This window comes from Haemaphysalis longicornis, unplaced genomic scaffold (genome assembly GCF_048455015.1).
Source record: "Haemaphysalis longicornis isolate Haplotype H1 unplaced genomic scaffold, Haemaphysalis longicornis Haplotype H1 scaffold_1, whole genome shotgun sequence".
NCBI classification, from domain to species: Eukaryota; Metazoa; Arthropoda; class Arachnida; order Ixodida; family Ixodidae; genus Haemaphysalis; species Haemaphysalis longicornis.
Genome location: NW_027526203.1, coordinates 203,176,675 through 203,194,472, shown reverse-complemented (window position 1 = coordinate 203,194,472; position 17,798 = coordinate 203,176,675). Strand labels below are relative to the sequence as shown.

The following is a 17,798-nucleotide window of genomic DNA, read 5'->3' as shown; positions in this document are numbered from 1 at the left end:
TCGTACCGCGCTTCTGCCGTGTTGTCGGCTGTAAAATGCATAAGATAAGCCTCCCAGGACGGCTTGGAATCGTAGCATTCACTAGCCGAGGCCTACGCAGTGCATGAACGCCCTCCGCGTCCCCGCAGACGCTCAAATGCCATGCGCTTTTCCCCCATATTTGGAGCTTGCCTCACTCATGCCTGTATCGTAAAAAGCGTGTTCGCACCAGGCCAAGGGTCTGTTGATTCTGGCCTGTGCCCACTGCCCGCAAGCAGTCGGTGCATGGCAACAGCGCGCCAACGAGAACTCGCTAGCGCGCCAGTGCCAGCCTGCGCGCGTTCTGTGAACTAGTTCGTGGAGCAATGAACGTTGCGGCCCAAAAAAAGGTGAACTCAGTATAGAAAACATCGGTGGAAAACGAAAAAGTTAACTTATAAAAAAAAAACGCGTACATGCGGGGATTCGAACTTGTGACTCCTAAAAAACTTGCGCTTATCATACCTAGAGAACCAAACCACTCGGCCACAGGCGAACTTTTTTTTTTTTTCTTTAATGCATGGAAATGTTAGAAAACTTCAAAAGACGAGACACTTAACACACAATTTAAGCACTAACAGACAGTCGAACAAAGATCAGAACTCAGGCAAGCAAACGCACGCATCCAAAAGAAGCAGAGGTTGATTACAGAGGCGCATATTTCCAAGGTCGGAGGCGTTCGCCTGTGGCCGAGGCCGATTGTCGCCTCGGCCACAGGCGAACGCCTCCGACCTTGGAAATATAAGGTATGTAATGAATAACCAGTTTACAGTTTTATTAAGTTTAGTTTTATTTAGTTTTAGCATTCCAAGCAGCTTAGGTGACTATTTGTTGTTTTGCGCTCGTGCAGTAAGCATCCCCAAGTTTACACAATATATCTCACGTCTAGCAATTGCATTTCTTAGACGGAAAAGCGTTCGCAGATGCGTATGTCGTGCTGCTGGCCGCTGTGCTTGTTCGCCCAGCGCAAAAAAGTGCTTCCCACACCCTAGTTTTACGCTGTACGGTAAAAATATCAGTTGATTTTATTTCCTTAGTACCTATATTGACTTCCCTGACTCTTCTCCCGCCTTCAAGAGGCCTTATATTTCCCTACTGGCGTACCAGTCAGCGATGCGTCGCATGTGCGCTTGTGCAGCGCTTGTGTGAAGCGACCTTGACTTGGAGTGTGCAAACTAACCAAGTAAAGAAAGGCACATTCTTCCATTCACAAACGTGTCCTGGCTTCGTTTCAACCACGACCGGCTTTATATAAAGCCGGTCGTGGTTTCAACTGAGCGAATGAATTGCGACGACCCGTCGGCGGCCGGCGGACGAAACGCTGGGCCATCGCCTCCTGTATTTTTACAATACAGGAGGCGATGGCTGGGCCGACTGACTCTGTCTGAAGGCCGGGGAGCCGTGCAGTAGCGCAGCCAATTGCGAGCTCGGCTCCTCCCGACGTCATACGAAAACGTCACAGAAAATGGGCGAGCGTAAAGAGAGGAGGACAGCATTTTCGAATTAATTTTTCTACTAAATAAAATCGCGTAAACGCGCGCCCAGAGGGGTCGAAACATGGCCTGGGGACTCCGGACTACAATTTGCGCTAGTAATTAATCCCGCAATGTTTACATATCACTTCAGTGTCCCTTTAAGCCAAACTGCGCATCATAGCAGTACTTTTAAGCATGCGCGGTGAAGCAATCCGATCACCGATCTCACGTAGCGAGCAGTAGGCGCGGTGAGATCACAAGTGAGCGACGCGCTTCCGTCGCTGTTACAAGGTGTTTCCTTGCACACACAGCCTCGTACATGTCACGTCGCAAGTATTTCAGAATGAATTTACTTTGTACTTTTCTCTGCATCACTTGCATCGTCCTTGGCGTTAGCTGGCTGTGTACGAGCTGTGGGGCGCGGTGGTGTCGCCGGGAAAAGCGAGTCGCTGATTGCTGGCCCGGATTATTCGGGTTGCAAACAACTTTTTTGGGTTATTTGCATCAAATCCGCAATGAGCGGGAGGGGGGGGGGGTGTACTGTGGCCACAGACACACACACACACAAAACCACGCGGCCGCATATGCACAGGAAATGGGTTGTAGCAGACGACAACCCGACCCGGCGTCCAACAAGTGACGTCATTCGTAGGTGGCGCCACGGTATTTCCTCGGGGCCCTAGCGCCCCTAGCATCCCAATGCATTGCAAAAAGTGTAGAGAAAGTGACGTCATTTTTCTTGAGCCCATAGACAATGTTGCTTACTTGTTACAACTGCGGCGGCCAAATTTGGGCGAATAGAACGGACAAATTTTTAAGGCGCTTGGTATGTGGTGGCTGCTTCGCTACGCTTGCAAACCAGCGCAGTCGCTACCTGGTTGCTACGACAAACGTTTTTAGATTAGACCAGTTTGAAAACTCAGCCATCGGAGGCGGCCTTAACTCGTACCCCGGCCGCAGCGGCGCTTACGTCGCGTCGAGATCGGCGGAGCGAGCCGCTGCCGTCGCCGGCGACCTGCCGGAAAATCCCCTTCGCTCCGCGTTGGCGAGATCCACAGTTCGTTCTTTGCTAACTTTGTGTTTCTTCGTTGTGAAGTGAAGTTAAATTTATCGCTGCTGAGACGAAGCGCGCAAAGACCGCAGTGATGTACCACCCCAAACAATGCTCCCGTCGTCTGCGTTCGCCATCCCACGAGCCTGTTGCTATGACGACGACAAACGCTACTTTGCCAGGCTTAAGAGCTGAAAAATCGTCCTTCTATGTCAAAAACGAAGGCCGTTTCCCTGGTAGCACAGAATGTTGCCCGAACATTTCCACAACGTTTCCCCTTAACGTTGCCAAAACGTGGCTAATGTCCGCTTTTTTTAACGTTAGTGCAATGTTTCCCAGAAACATTGCGTCAACATGATATTAGCATTGCTCCAACATGGGGGCAACGTTTTAAGGGTGTGTTTTAATGTTTGGATAACGTTGTTTCTGACGTTCGCCAACGTTTCTACACTCTTGGAGCAACCTTTCAGCCACGTGCAGGACACATTTGAACAACGTTTGAGACGTTTTCTGATGACATTGCAGCAACTTTTCAGCTACATTTTCGCAACGTGCATACCACATTTAAGCATATCCCTGTACCATTCGGACGTTGTGATAACATTGCTACAATCTTGCAGCAACTTTAGATCCACACGTTTACATGCAGTTAGCATACAAAGAACGTTGCTTCAACGTTCAAGCAATGTTTTTATGAAGTTGCAATAACATTCCTACAATTTTGCGGTAACTTTCCAGCTATATTTTTCCAACGTGCGGGTAACATTTAGAAAACGTCGCTATCATGTTCAAGCGATGCTTCCTACAACGTTACCGCGACTTTACAGATACGTTTCTTTCCCACGAGGGTCGCGTCCGCGCACTAGATATGACGTTCAAGCAATGTTTCTCTTACGAAGCGATAATATTGCAGCAATGTACAGGTAACTTACAATTACATGTATCTAATATACATGCAACAATAACTAGATGAAAATATTAGAAGTTAACTTTTTCCTAGATAGACGATGGTTGACTGCATGATAAGCGAGCACTTCAAACCTCGTCCGCATAAACTCCTGAAAGGTATAAACTGGCATTTTAGGCTGCATGTTCATACATTTGATCCCTACACTGACCAACACACACAATTAAGGCAGTCCGGCAAAATAACAAACTAAGAAATGGCAGAATTTTAAAGCAAGGAACATGCCAGCTAGCGTAAATAACAACACTGACACTCTTTAAGATGAAATAACATGTGCGTTTTATTTTACCATTAACAATCGATCCGAATACGTATTGTGTTAAAACAATTGAATTTCGCAAGTACGCTGTTTCAGCCGTTGTCTTCGTTTTTCTCCTCCTGGGCTTGCTCGTTCTTCTGCCTTGACAAGTCAGTTTGATGACATACTTGACGGCCATGAACCCAGTAACATGGGGTTGTTACTGCCACGCTTCAGCGAAATGAAAAAAAGCTGTAGTTTAGGAGAAGTTGCAAAGTTGTTACAGCATAGACAATGTCTCACCTGATCAGAACACCAGGACTTTTGGCATACAATATGGCCTCATCGATTTTCTTGTACTGGCACTTCAAATGAGGTTTGACTGCCATTCCTGGAAAACAAACAAAAGGGCATTGCTCTAACACACAGGGTGCTCAGAAGCTCACCTGCAGTTTGGATGACGCTTGCTGCCAGATGAGCTTATTCGTGTGTCAATGTTGTGGTGCTGGTATTTCTGAAACAAAACAGAGTGTATAGAAGTGGTTCAGAAAACTGAAGTGAAGCAAATTTTAGCTAATGGAGAAAACCTTACCTTTAGGAAGGAATATTATAGCAAAACAGGCCTCTTCACTTTTCACTTTGTCTTGCTTGTTCAACTTTTTCTAATGCCCGTGCCAACTTTATGACGCACATCGCTTGAGTTGGTTTCTCAAGCATCCCTGGAAACCAGAAAAGGACAAAATACTGAATTATATAAAATACCTTACAGCTTTCTTTGCAGGCCATTGAGTGATTAAGTGAAAAGTCTTCAGACAGCTTGCCAGATAATTTTCAATTAACAAGAGAAGCCGACCAACTGATGAAGACGTGGTACGTCGGCAACATTCGTTGAAAGAGGACGATAATTACCTCAATGCCCATAAACATAAAAACGCAACGAACAAAAATTAGTAAACAAGCAATTGTAAAGAAGGGAAACATATTACATGTACAACTAGATGAAATTACAACCGTGTATTTTCTTGGTTGCCTAATTTTACCTTTTGCTCTCGAAAAATGTGCTAAAAACTGGCTTGAGCTGTTTTATTTTCATATTTTTTTATCATTTTATTTATTTATTTTTATTTGTCATTTATTTTCTTTATAGTTATAAGCATCCCACGTAGACCAGCCTTTCACATGGAAAATATGTGAATACTACAAAGACGTCAGGCGTTGTTTTACATCGTAAGATGGTTTGCATAAGCAGCTGATAACATATGGCTTACCTGCAACGCTAAATTGTGTTCTGTTACAGCATGCCGCCAAAACTCGCGTGAAATTAAACATACCAAAGTTAAATTTATTAGTTGTATTTTTCGTGTGCGTGAGCAGCTGCGGCGAGAAGTAAATTAAAAGCCAATCGTACATATCAAGGTTCTTGCAGAACATATACACTCTCGATTTCAGCATCATAACAAAAGATCTACTACTGAGCGCCCGTCTGATTTCTCATTATACTCTTTCCATAAAATTTAAGCGAATACGTGTTCCCCTTTTACAACCGTACGCATTCACGAAAGCTAGGATATGCTTAGAAGTTAGAAACGGGAGGGCAGTCTTGTTCCCGCTCTTTTACGAAGTAAACTGCATTCGAAAGAACGAGGCGAGCTCAGAAAATCAAGCGCTTACCTTCACTGGTCGGTTGCTATGAACTTTCCGGCCCGCAAATATTCACCGTAACATGCGGCCACACAACAAAATTTCGTATGGCATGGTTCCTTCTCCATTCCGTTTGATTGTGCAGGATGGCAGCGATGGCGATGGCTGCTCGTTTCTACAAAAAGCGCGCGCATTTCGTCCACTCTTCCCAACCCAACGCCGGCTGCCAGGCGCAAAGGAGCAGGAGAGGAGGACCCCTCTGCGAGGGGCGCGCACGTGTGCGCGTGTGAGAGGAGGGTAAAACGCTGGCCAAGAACGAAAGCCTTTTCTTTCGGTCTTTTCTTTTTTTTTTTTTTTCGGCCATCCCCAACTTTGCGCTCGGCTGCTGAAACTTCCTTCGCGACACACAGAAGGGACGGAGCGTCGACGAAAACAAAAAATAAGGCATGCAGGAAGAAAGGAATGCGCGAGACGGCGTGCCTGATTCCCAGCACCCGCCTTCTTCCGAGAACGCCTGGCGCCCTGTATTTCGTTTCGCGCCAAGCAGAACGCGACAAGTGTCCGATGCATTTGGAACCTCTTACAAAGAAAAATTACACCAGGAAAAATCTGAAGATAGTGTGTGCAATGCTATTGGAAGGGAACAAAAGCAAAAATTTTCAGGTTACTTGGAAGGTTCGTTTGTATAATGAGAAAATATCCTTGAAATAGGCCAATGAGCTTTTGTACAGGCAGTATCGGCTGGAAAACGGGTGTCACACCAGGGTTAGGTCTTTGTTTTGTTTTATTGTTTCATATATGTTACAATATCACGGTGCTCTGACTTTGGCGCTCCAGGTAGGTGAAATGTCTATGGAAAAGTTGAAATATAAAACAGCCCACTTCATGTTGCCTATTTCAAACAAAGGTGCAAGTTGTGGACTAGTTGGAACGTTCGCTGATCAGAGGGGCTATAACAGTGACTAAATTTTACATGAAGGGGGCAATTTAAAGAGCATGAACTTTGGGTTTGAATCCGTTTCATAAATCAACCGTAATTACTGCGGCAATGTATACATATATGAAGGGAAAACGCACGATTGTAATTAGCGGGCGACATGTACGGCTCGCACACCCATATGATGCACAGAAATTTAATAGCTTGCATATAAAATTTCTCCAGTAAATTAATTTTTTCGAGCAATTATGAAGACCCAGCAACAAGGCAATGTTTGAGCCTTTTATCTAGATATTACTTTTGTCTAAGGATATACAGGCGGCAACATAAAACAACCCGGCCATGCATGCTTTAAAGGGGTCATAAATAGGCTTCCGAAGGTGGCCATTGTAATCGCGCAATCACTAGAATACCCATTCACGGCAACATTTACCAAATATTACACCTATTACACCTAACAAATAAAAACATGAAGCAAAAATTTGGTGTCAGTAGAGAGAAAGTTAACAGTGCGAGTCGCTTGTGAAAACTTAGCAAAATGGAACTGGAAAATTTCCTTGTCTATGCACGATTACCTTTTTATAATGCAACCGTAATCTACTACCAAAGGAAGGCGCGCAATGTTTTAACAATAGGAAAGGAAATTTGGGAAGTCATTTCTGGATGCTGTTTTCAGGCAGTTATGAAAGAAATCTGCGCGAACTTCTTAAAGATACGGCCAACACGTCGAATGAAAAACACGGCATATACCCGATCACTTTGTCTTTCCATATGGTGCACGTTTCCCAAAAGAACACATCTCCATTGTAAAGAGGCCGCGTTAAATTTCGGTATGATGTCATGGTGAAGTGAGCGGCTATGGAACGTAAATTCAAGTCGGAGTAGATACCATTTGACGATGGCATAAAAAGCTATTTTCTTGTTGAAATTCCAGTTTATTTATTTATTCAGCAAATAATGATTACGAAATAACACACGGCAATGAAACCCAAGTTCTCATTCGTGCCTCACGACGTCGAAATGCTGCGCCGTCCGTTTCACGCGCGCGTTGGGTTAATTAGCAGGCGCTGTGCATTTGGTCAGTTTCCTGGATATATGCGGCATGCACATTGACAAAAACGCACCCGAGTGGCATTTGTAAATTACTCACGAAAACAGCCCGATAGTTGGCCATACGTGACAACGCACAGTTGAGGGTGAAAGCTGCGCGGCTTTATTGGTGCTCAGCAGTTGTGTTTTGCTCTTTAAGTTTAATGATGTGTTAAAATCGCCCTAAAATATCTGATTTTACTGATTATGAGGTTTCACGCGCCGACGCTACACAGGCGATGAGGCGCGCAGTAGTAGAGGGCTCCGGATTAATTTTGAACACCTGGGGATCTAATTAACGTGCACCGAAATCCCGAACACACGGGCATTTCCGATTCTCGCCTCCACACACACACACACACACACACGCACGCACGCACGCACGCACAAAAAGCGGCTGCCGCGGCCTGCAATCGAACCCGCGTCCTCGGGCTCAATCCTTGGACTCAGCACTAGCACAACAGCCACCGTGGTGGGTTTCTAGAATAACTAAATCACACTGTAAGATGAGACAATCGGTATACCAATTGCATGAGCGACACGGCCTGCAGGGGCTGGTGCGAACCGTTGAGCGCACGGATGTTCCAAGAGCGCATTCGCAAAATGGCAAAGTTGGTTTCGTATAGTATTACGAAGGCTGAAGTTCAAATGGGACATATAAATGGAGCAGGGATAAGCAACAAGTAGGGGGCGAGGGGGAACACAAACTTCTCGTTATTGTTTACTGATGAAAACAAATACGCGCTGCAAAGATTGGCTTAAACTGAGCTTGCTATTCCGTAAAACTAAGAGGAAACATGTAGAATACAGATACAGTAATCCCTCGTTATAGCGAAGTCAGCAAGACGGCGAAAAATTTCGTTATAAGCGGTATATTGATATAAGCGAGCACTCGAAAAAAGCTAAACCAGTTTACCTTATTATACGCCACAGCTGCGCGGAATCGAACCATAATGTATTCACTGAAGCAAAACGTTATTCAGAGTAAGCTGTGGTGGCTGTTTCATGTTCTTGCCGGGCGAGAGCAACCCCTGCTACAACTTGACCATTTGACCAAGCAATGCAGGAGGCTATGGTCGCCGCCCACAAAAATTGGCAGTGGCAGTGCCCCTTTTATAGGGGGGCGTGCGGGCGTCACGAAACGCTAGACGAGAGTTTTGCGTTGAAAAGCGCCGCAGATGCCGTGGCTCGAGGCGGAGTTTGTTTGTTGAGCTCAAAAAATAAATAAATAGTAATAATAAAAAGATTAACCGCTCATTGGGCGTACAAAGCACAATCATGAAAACTGATCGGTTTCGCATTAGGGGCATTGCATGATCACTGGGAATTGTTTTCCCGACTTGTGCAGCCATGAAGTTTGCAACACAAGAGTTCTTCGGCGCCTCGTTGTCGGCGACACTGCCAATTCTACGGTTCGATTGCCAGTGTTCGCGCACCGTCGTGTCCACGCCCTTGATCAATGTGCTGCGACGAAGTTTTAATGACCCTACCACGCATTTGGACCGTTTGCCCAAAATGGGGATCACCCGAATCGAGCATGACCGGCTCGAGAAAACCGCCGGCGAAGTACCAGCTTGTGTTGACCTGCCATGTTGACAGCCTGACTCGCCGCTGGGTCACCGCGGCACGGCGACGCCTCCGCTCGCCACTTCGCTCTAAGCGGGTCAAGCTCTTCTGGCGCTTCGAGTAATGCGGCCTAAAATGCATCCGTTTGGGTTGGGACCAGAATAAATTTTGAATAAAGCGCATATTTCGAATAAAGCGATTTCGTTATAACGATCCTACTGTATTTATATTTATTGGACGTAGTTTTTCGATGATTATAATAATTACGCCTGCGTGACTAATAACAGAAGTTCGATTTCTTACACGTGGAGGAAATCGCCGCGGGCCCATGCGCAACACAAATAAATGCCGCTGCCAACACGATCATTGCGGATGATGCGAGCTCACGCACGACACCGATAACTTAGTGAGGCTAGAAAGAGTATTGGCTATGATCGGGAATCTGCCTGCCTGACCTGTTAAAATTCTGTTCTCCAACGTAAACGAAGCCTGTTTGTGTATTTTTTTAGCTTTACAAAATGATACAGAAATAAATGAGTGTTTTTGGAAGTTTTTGCTGAACAAAAAAATATTTTGTTCGCGCTCAACCTTCAATCAAAGGTGCCATATTTGTGGTATATTTTCATTAACACCAAGAACGGCGATGAAATTTACCCGCTTACAAAAAAAATGAAATAAAAACGAATTTTCTTCATGGAACAGCCGGCGGCCATCTTGAAAAAATCACCGTCTTAGAACGGTGCAGCACCTGGCTTTAACGTAACGCACGATGCGCGGAATGGCGGTATTATTTTATTCGAGGCTGCATCCACTCTAAGGTAATATTGTCGCGAAGCCGAGGTCTCTTGATGTTGTTTGTTCGGTTTTTGCGTTCTGTGCCCGCAGCCAGGGCTCTTCCTCCAAAGTGTTGTGTGTAAAAGCGCTTCGGACGTGGCTGGGCCCTGGCCCTTTTTTCTGAGAAACGACTCCGGCGCGTGTGTCTGCCCGTCGGCCGACCGGGAGACGACGGCTGTTGGGGGAAGCGAACCCTCGCCTCGGGTTCTGTTGCCGCACGCACTGGCGTCTCCGACCCCCCGTTGCGCGCCTACGCGGGCCGCTGTGTACTTCCGACGACCTTCCCTTTTCCCCTGTTTACTTTAGTGCGTTTTCTCTAGCTACTTGCTCTACGCCCGTAATTCTCCAAGCGCGCGTTTTCGAGTCGGAACCTTGTGTCTGTGTTTTTGGTCTTTTCACTTTGGCGGGGACATGTCTGATTGGAGCTAAGAAGCGTCCTCCTGATTGGCTGCGGGTGTGCCTTAGCCTTTTTCCGCGCGGTCCGCACACGCTAGGATGCGCTTTTTCCCCCAGTGCGTCCCCCCAAAGCAAATATAACGCGGCCCCTCTGGCGATTGAGGCGAGCGAGAGGGCGAGCAACACCAGGAGAGCCGCTTGCTGCCGATCGTCGGGGCCAGACGCCGGGAGCCCTTCGCCCGCCAACCATGTTTCGTTGAGTACTCTTGATTGCCTGTTTTTTATCCTATTTTATGTAACAGTACGTGTAATGTTTTGTCTCTATGTTTTAAAACAAAGTATCGTTAATTAAACCAGTTAACATTTGAACATCGGAAACCTTCAGCTGAGTGCTTCATCGCCGGACTGATCATTCAAAAGTAGCGGTGCTGGACAAAAGTGACCGTTAAAAAGTGGTGATAGGTGCGGGGTAGCGAACACCCCCTCTGCCATCATGGGCTCCCCCCACTCATCGTTCATCTTCCTGCTGCTCAGCGTCAACCTCTTCATCCTGTCTACCGAGCAAGCTTCATCTGAGTTCGCGTCACCCGTCCGTTCACCGCGGGCGCAACAGAAAGGCCAGAACATTTGTGACCGTGGAGATCACTTCTCGACCTCCCATCCTGCACCGCGCTACCGGCCCGGAGCCAGCCAGGCCCTCCATGATCGGCACCGGCTCTGTCGAAAAGGAGCCCCCGGCATGGACACGGACCAAGCGCCGCCGCGACCGCCACCCTCCATCGGGGCGGCGAGCTTTCCGCGCACGCAGTAAGGTGAGAGATTTTTGCCTCTCGGCGCACCGCATTGCTGTAGGCCGGTAGGCTTTTCTTCTCCGCTAGTCCGGGGCGCCCGCTGACTGGTTGTCTTTGGTTCATTTTCTTTGCCAGCACCAGCCTGCTTATGTAACTAGCCGCTGTGGATGCTGAAGCAACAATTTATGAGCGTGCAGCAGTTCTTTCGTGGGGTATGTGGGCTCTTCGCGCGGGAGTTGGACAGCTTTGTATTCAGATTCTTAACGGCACAGGCGTTCGGCTCTCCCGGCGAAGGAGCCCCGAAGAAGAAGACCCCCACGCGCCTATGAAAGGGCTGATTTTTCGCGCCAATCTCGCTATATTAGAGATTGCTGATATCCGTTTCCTCGGCTCCTTTCCACCGAAGTTAGGTTTTGTCTTGAAGCAAATACGGCAGCCACTTTGGGGTTGGGGGTCTGAGGGAAACGAGGAGTTGAGAGATGTTTCCGCTGCACGACGCTACTCGAAGTACAAACAAAGACACCAGCAGGGGTACCCGGGATGCCGCGGACGGGGAGAGCTAGCGGGCGCGCAGTTCTGCGAATGCGTCGGGTTGGCGACAGTTTCTCACCACTGCTGAGTTTTTACACTCTTTCCTTCTACTGTAAACATGTACAGTATCTATCAAGTCTTCTTTGTCAATTTATCATGTTTTACCTGTATCATTTCCGCTCGTGTTCATGAACAAGTATGAATGTTTTTTTTTTCGATTTTATTGTTTGTATCTGAGTATTGAGCGGTTAGGAGCGTCTGAACTGTTCTGAAAGGCTTCGTCAGGCGCCAATGTTTATTTTGTATCATACTTCATATGCGCGACCGCCAAGTTTTGATTTTCGTAGCTTTTATGTTGAGATGGTCGGCAGTTTTTCTCGGAAGTTATTTTCTTAGCCGTTTTGTTGTGTTGGCGTCTAGTATTCTTGTAACCCGTTTTCGTAGCCGTTCCTTTCTGTTAGTTTCGAGTGTTGGAACGAATGTGCGGGTCTTCTTTGAGTACGTGAGACGAGTTGGGCTGTTTTTGAAAGAGTACAGTTGAATATAGAAATGTGTCGAGACTAGTGCCCAAGAATGGCTGGTGTGCGTAGATTTCCACTTGCCGGTGAGATACAACATCGATACAGTGGGCCCTAGTATATAATTTTGTTTCTGTTTTATAGTGCCTTCTTATGAACCGTTTGTAATCCTATCTGTAAGGCACTGAGTATTTCCTTGAGTGGGAGTTGCTGAGACTGCACTCATGTTTTGATTTGCAGATTATTTTGAGTTAGATAGGAGGTTACTTTATCTTGTGCGATGTGTTGTTCAAACACAGACTGTATTTCTTTCGCGTCTTACTGCTCGGTAGCCTGAATAGTGGAGTTGTTTTTGCACTTTCTCCAAGATGAGACTTTTAGACCGCGCCTGCTATTCCGATGTTATTCATGGTGTTCTTGTTATTTTCTTGTTACGTGTAAATGAAATGTTTTCGCCTGTGCTGGACAACAGACTATGCGTGCGTGAACTGAAAACGGAACTCTATTAGGTGTACGCGGGTGTGGTGACTGATCCCGCCTCGATAGTTCATCGACCAACATGTGTGCGAGCCTGTTATTTGTCTTCTCAAGTCCGCATGCCATGAATGTCATTTGAGTATCACCGTCAGTCTGTGAAAATGTGTTTTTATGGTTTAGACTTTGTGCAAGAGTGAGGGCACTCTTTTTTTCCGTCGGGGAAGGTGTCGCGAAGCCCCGGTTCCATTTGCTTTTTCAATTTTTTAGCATCCCTCTTCGGCCACCGAGGCCCCGCTTTTCTAAGAAACGTGTTGCCGAGTGTGTGTTGGCCCGTCGGCCGACCAGGAGACGACGGGGAGCGAGCAGGCGCCTCGGCTTCTGTTACCTCGGCCGCGGCGTTCCATGCCCCCCCGTGGCGTGTGCGCTGGTCGCGTTCGGGCTCCGTGTCTCCAGTGTTCTTCCGACGACTTTCCCTTTCACCCTGTTTACTTCAGTGCGTTTTGTCTAACTACTTGCTCTACGCCCGTAAATTCTCCAGGCGCGCGTTTTCGAGTCGAAACCTTGCGTCTGTGTTTTTGGTCTTTTCACTTTGGCGGGGACATGTCTGATTGGAGCTGAGAAGCGTCTTCCTGATTGGCTGCGGGTGTGCCTTAGCCTTGTTCCCTATCGTCCGCACACGCTAGGATGCGCTTTTTCCCCCAGTGCGTCCCCCCAAAGCAAATATAACGCGGCCTTTCTGGCGATTGAGGCGAGCGAGAGGGCGAGCAACACCAGGAGAGCCGCTTGCTGCCGATCGTCGGGGCCAGACGCCGGGAGCCCTTCGCCCGCCAACCATGTTTCGTTGAGTACTCTGAATCTTTTGACTGCCTTTTTCATCTATGTAATAAGTGTAATTGTTTCAAGTTTGTATGTGCCAAATTTCATCAATGTCATCAGTAAAGTAAACAAAGTTAACCTTTGAAACTTCTTCGACGCCTCGACTTCTTCATTCCGATCTTCATGCTACAGTAGCGGCAGTATGTAACCAAAATACTACGTTACAATATTGTGTGATCATCCAACAAATGAGGGACTAAAATAAACAGACCTGCCGCCGAGTTATACGCCTGCCGTCGGACCGGCACCACGCGTTTCTTTCGTTTAGAGAAACGTTCAAACGTTCACGGTCCCTTTTAGATTTCATGGGGGAATCTACACACTCAGCGTCTCCTCCACATGCATTTCTGCAGTTTTTCGAGAGCTGCGTTTCTAAGTGATCACACATCGATGTAGGGTTTTTGCGGTCTGCCTCTGAACCCAGCAAACCACGAAAGTCTATGGGATATCCACAAATGGTCACAATATCCAATGTCATTTCAGGACATTCATGTGATGTCCATACAATGTTTCACCCAAGATCATCTGCTTGTGGACATCCATGCGATATCGCTGCAGGTGTGTTATAACATCATTACGCGATATCGCTAGGACGTCCACAAATTTACATTTTTCCTTACACTGAGAATTCGCATTCATGCTATAGCGTGGTGTACATATAAGGGCCCCAGCCACACAAAGTGTGTCTTAGTTCAAATCTCCCCTCATCCCCGTCTTTCCAGCTCCAAAATATTTTCTGGCCTGTTTCTAACTCATATTTTAAATGAAGAGCGGGTAGTTATTTGATTTGGAATTTGAGTGAAATCTGGTTTGCCTTTATGTTTGATTCGCGAATGGGATTCTATATTTTAGGCTGCTTGATTTATGTGGATGAAGAACAAGTGGGACTGTTGATTTTCTCATTCAGTTGTAGGTGAGCACTGGTACGGAGGCAGTTACGGAGCCTGCTAAATAGGCAGGATTCTTGTCACCCAAATTTGATGCTTGGGATGCGAGCGGGTGCATTGCATGATGCAACCCACGCGTATGGGTATTGCTTGTTTGGTTCTTGCGCGATGGAGTGGCGGGCCTCGTCCAGTCTTGTAACGTCGGGGGAGATGAGGGTGACGGCCGAGTAATTTTGCAGCGTTTTACTGCATCGTGAATAGCCTCGTGGCGTAAGCGGTCGAAGGCTTTGCGAATGTTCAAAAGGACAACAAAGGCCAGTTTTTGGTAGCCTTCGCGTTTTCTAGTGCAGAGACAAGGTCGGCAATTGAATCCAATGGCACTGCGCTGGGGAGGAAAACTCGTCTGCTGCTCAGGGTTCAAGTTGCAGGTTCGTGCATACTTGTAATTCGAGGCGTGCGAGCGCCATGGATTCGAGAATTTCGGAGGCAACGGTCGTGAGTGAAATAGGACGAAAAGAGGAGAAAAGTTTGGGAGATTTGTTCATTTTTAGGATGGGGGGGACAAGTTGGAGGCCAAATTGAGCAGGGAGGGTGCCGGAAGACAAGTGGAAGTTTCAAAGTCAAGAAGGCGCGAGTGCTGCCTCTCGGCTACGGGCGCACTTTTCCTTTTTGCATTTTGCATGGCCCGCACGAGCTCGGCCGCCATGAAAGGAGCTTCAAAAGCCGTGCTCAGGGCGAAGGAGGGAGCCGGCGCGGGGGCGTCAGATTCTCGGCTACGGTCTTTTCGGTACAGGACGTTTCGGTACAGGGCGTTTCGGTACGGTCTTTTCGGTGCACGGGCGTTTCGGTACACGGGCGTTTCGGGACACGGGCGTTTCGGTACAGGACATTTCGGTACAAGGCGGTCGGTACAGGTCGTTTCGTTTCGGCGATCGCTTTAGGCTTCGGGCGTTGTTTACGGGGTGGTTACAAGTACGGAATTTGTACCTATTTATTACAGATGTTCTTGTTCGAAATTCTGCGTTATTTTAGGCCAGCAGTTGGTTATGCGGCCTTCTCAAAAAAACCTCTGCTGATTTGTTAAATAATAGCCGCGATATTTGTAGCATTCAGACAACCTATAAGTGTTCATTATTTTGTTTCTTAGCGACCTATTATCACCAGAATGTTATATAACAAATCAGTGACAGTATCATCGTCTTTTTTCACTCGTTTTTTTTTGACGACTTATTATCACTTGTTTATTTTTTTCGGAAATCAGTGAGGTAAATATTTTCTTTTTGTACTTTGCGGTGACCCTTCAACAACGGCTGCGGGAATGAGTCCCGCCGCACGGGGAAGGAACCTGTCCCTTTATAACGTAATGACGAAGAAGTTGCACTTTCTTGTGTTTCTGCATTTGTGTGCGTTGCTTTCTTCTGATAACGCAAGTACTTGAGGTGTTATTAGCAATGCATTACGGAAGGCACCTATTGTACCTTGGCGCACGCTTCAGTCCCGACTTATTCGTAGTTAGCAGGGACTGCGGCGGGTTTATTGTGTTTGTGAATGAAATTTGGAAATGCTGTGTAATGACGTTGAAAGCACTCTGTAATGTTTTATGCAGCATACATACAGTTATTCATCTTCACAAGTACTGCTCATCTGTAATTTTTGGCGTTTTGCTAATATGGTCGTGACCTGAGACCAATGTCACCTGCTGCCCTCCATAATCAGTACTTTTTTGAGCCGCACACCGTTAAAATGATCTTCGCAGAAGGAGGTGTCGGCAAGACATTATACATGACATATATATATATATATATATATACAAGTGCCGACTGCAACAGGCATGGAGGAAGCAAAAGTTAGGAGACGGCATGACGTCACACAGCTAGCCTTCGCAAGCCCAGCTCCGTTGAAGCCGCTCCCTCCGCCGTTTCTCTTTCGCAGTGCCTATTCTGTGGACCAGTCCACAGGATAGTGTTCAGCTTTATTCTGTGGACCAGTCCACAGGATAGTGTTCAGCTTTATTCTGTGGACCAGACCACAGAATAATGTTGAGCTTTATCCTGTGGACCATTTGAGGCGGCGCTTGGCGGTGCTGTTCGGCGCGGTCGTGTCGTGCAACATTTTTTTTTTTTGATACTTATTTCAGTTTCGTAACTGCGCCTTCCAGGGCGGGCGCTCCGGTCGCGTGTTGCGCGGTGTCGGCGGCAGCGTTGACGGTGTGCGCCGGTCCGCTGAGCTCTAAGTTGCGGTGTGTAGTGCATGCGTGTCTGCTCTACAGACGACACTAGCGCGCACCGGATACAACCGGGAGTCGTTCCGAACGCCGTCGAGGTAGGTCGCATCTTCGACCCGCTCCTGCCTTTACGTCCGCGCGTGAAGTCTCGCTTTTCGCTCGCGTCTCTGGCTACGGTAGCACGTCGCTATGCGACAGTTCTTTTAAGAACTCGATAGCCAGAGCGCGCGACATGGCTACGAGCGGCAGCCTGCCGCCACCCTCGACCAGCGCGCCTGCGGCACGCGCGCACCTTCTCCACCGCCGCACGAACAGCTACAGCTGTCCCCGCAGCCTGGACAGACTCATGGCCTCCTGCGGGACCATCCTCCAGCAGCAGGAGCGCGCACAGCAGATCGTGGGGATGCTGCAGGGCAAGCCAGTTTTCCTACGCCTCCCGGAGCGCGCGCCTGCTGCGCGAAACGCCGAGCCGACCCAGGATGCGGCCGGCGTAACGCCACGTGCTCCTGACGGGCCCCGCGAGTGCGCCGGCGTGTTGGACTCCGCGCGGGCGGCGCTGACGGCCAACAGCGAGGGCGATGCCGCCGCTGCGTCCTGTACCACCACCCGGCCCACACAGGAGGAACCGATGGATGAGACAGCGCTCCTGAAGCGCCCCCGAGAAGCGTCCGACGGCTCGGACGACGAGCGTCCCGCCAACGGCGGAGCAGACGACACGGAGGAGGCAGCCATTCCCCGCACCCTCAAGCGACGAGCCGGGGAGGCCGGGGCGACGTCACGAGCCCACGTGACCCCTGTCGCGCCGCCCGCCCTTGCCCTCCTAGGCCCTGCCAGAGTCCTTCAATGCTTTACTGGTCACGAAACTGCTCCGTAACTAAATGGGAGAGCTTCATATGCTGCGTTTGGCCGCCGCGCGGTGGCGCCACCCTTTCACTGAGGTCACTCCTCGGGCGGCGTTGCGCTGGCTCGAACGGCGGAGCCGCGGCGAGTTGTGTTTGTTTTGTGCGGGAAAAAAAATGTAACGTGCATATCGCGCTCTTGTGATGCGACTTAAGTAGTGCACCGACGATGCCGAACATGTGTTGCGTTCCGGGATGTCGTTCCTTGTACAACGATACCACAGACAATGTTTCCTTGTTCTGTTGACCGAGCGGCGGGAGGAGGAGGAGGAGTGAAACTTTATTTTTGATCAGAATAAAAGAGAGTTAGGGCCTGTGGCCCTCCGCACAGGTGTAGTCCCTATTCCGGGACCCCATTGGTCAAGGCCGCCACCCTCACCCGT

The 17,798-nt window shown here is 48.2% G+C and overlaps 1 long non-coding RNA gene across 1 annotated transcript; it reads right to left on the bottom strand.

The window, feature by feature from the left end:
• Nucleotides 1-4,070: 4,070 nt before the first annotated feature.
• LOC144167998 (uncharacterized) lies at nt 4,071-5,526 on the bottom strand. The gene is made up of 3 exons (XR_013322149.1): nt 5,421-5,526; nt 4,342-4,468; nt 4,071-4,263 (listed from the first exon to the last, which is right to left on the bottom strand). It is a non-coding gene; the product is annotated as an uncharacterized LOC144167998 (long non-coding RNA).
• Nucleotides 5,527-17,798: the final 12,272 nt, after the last annotated feature.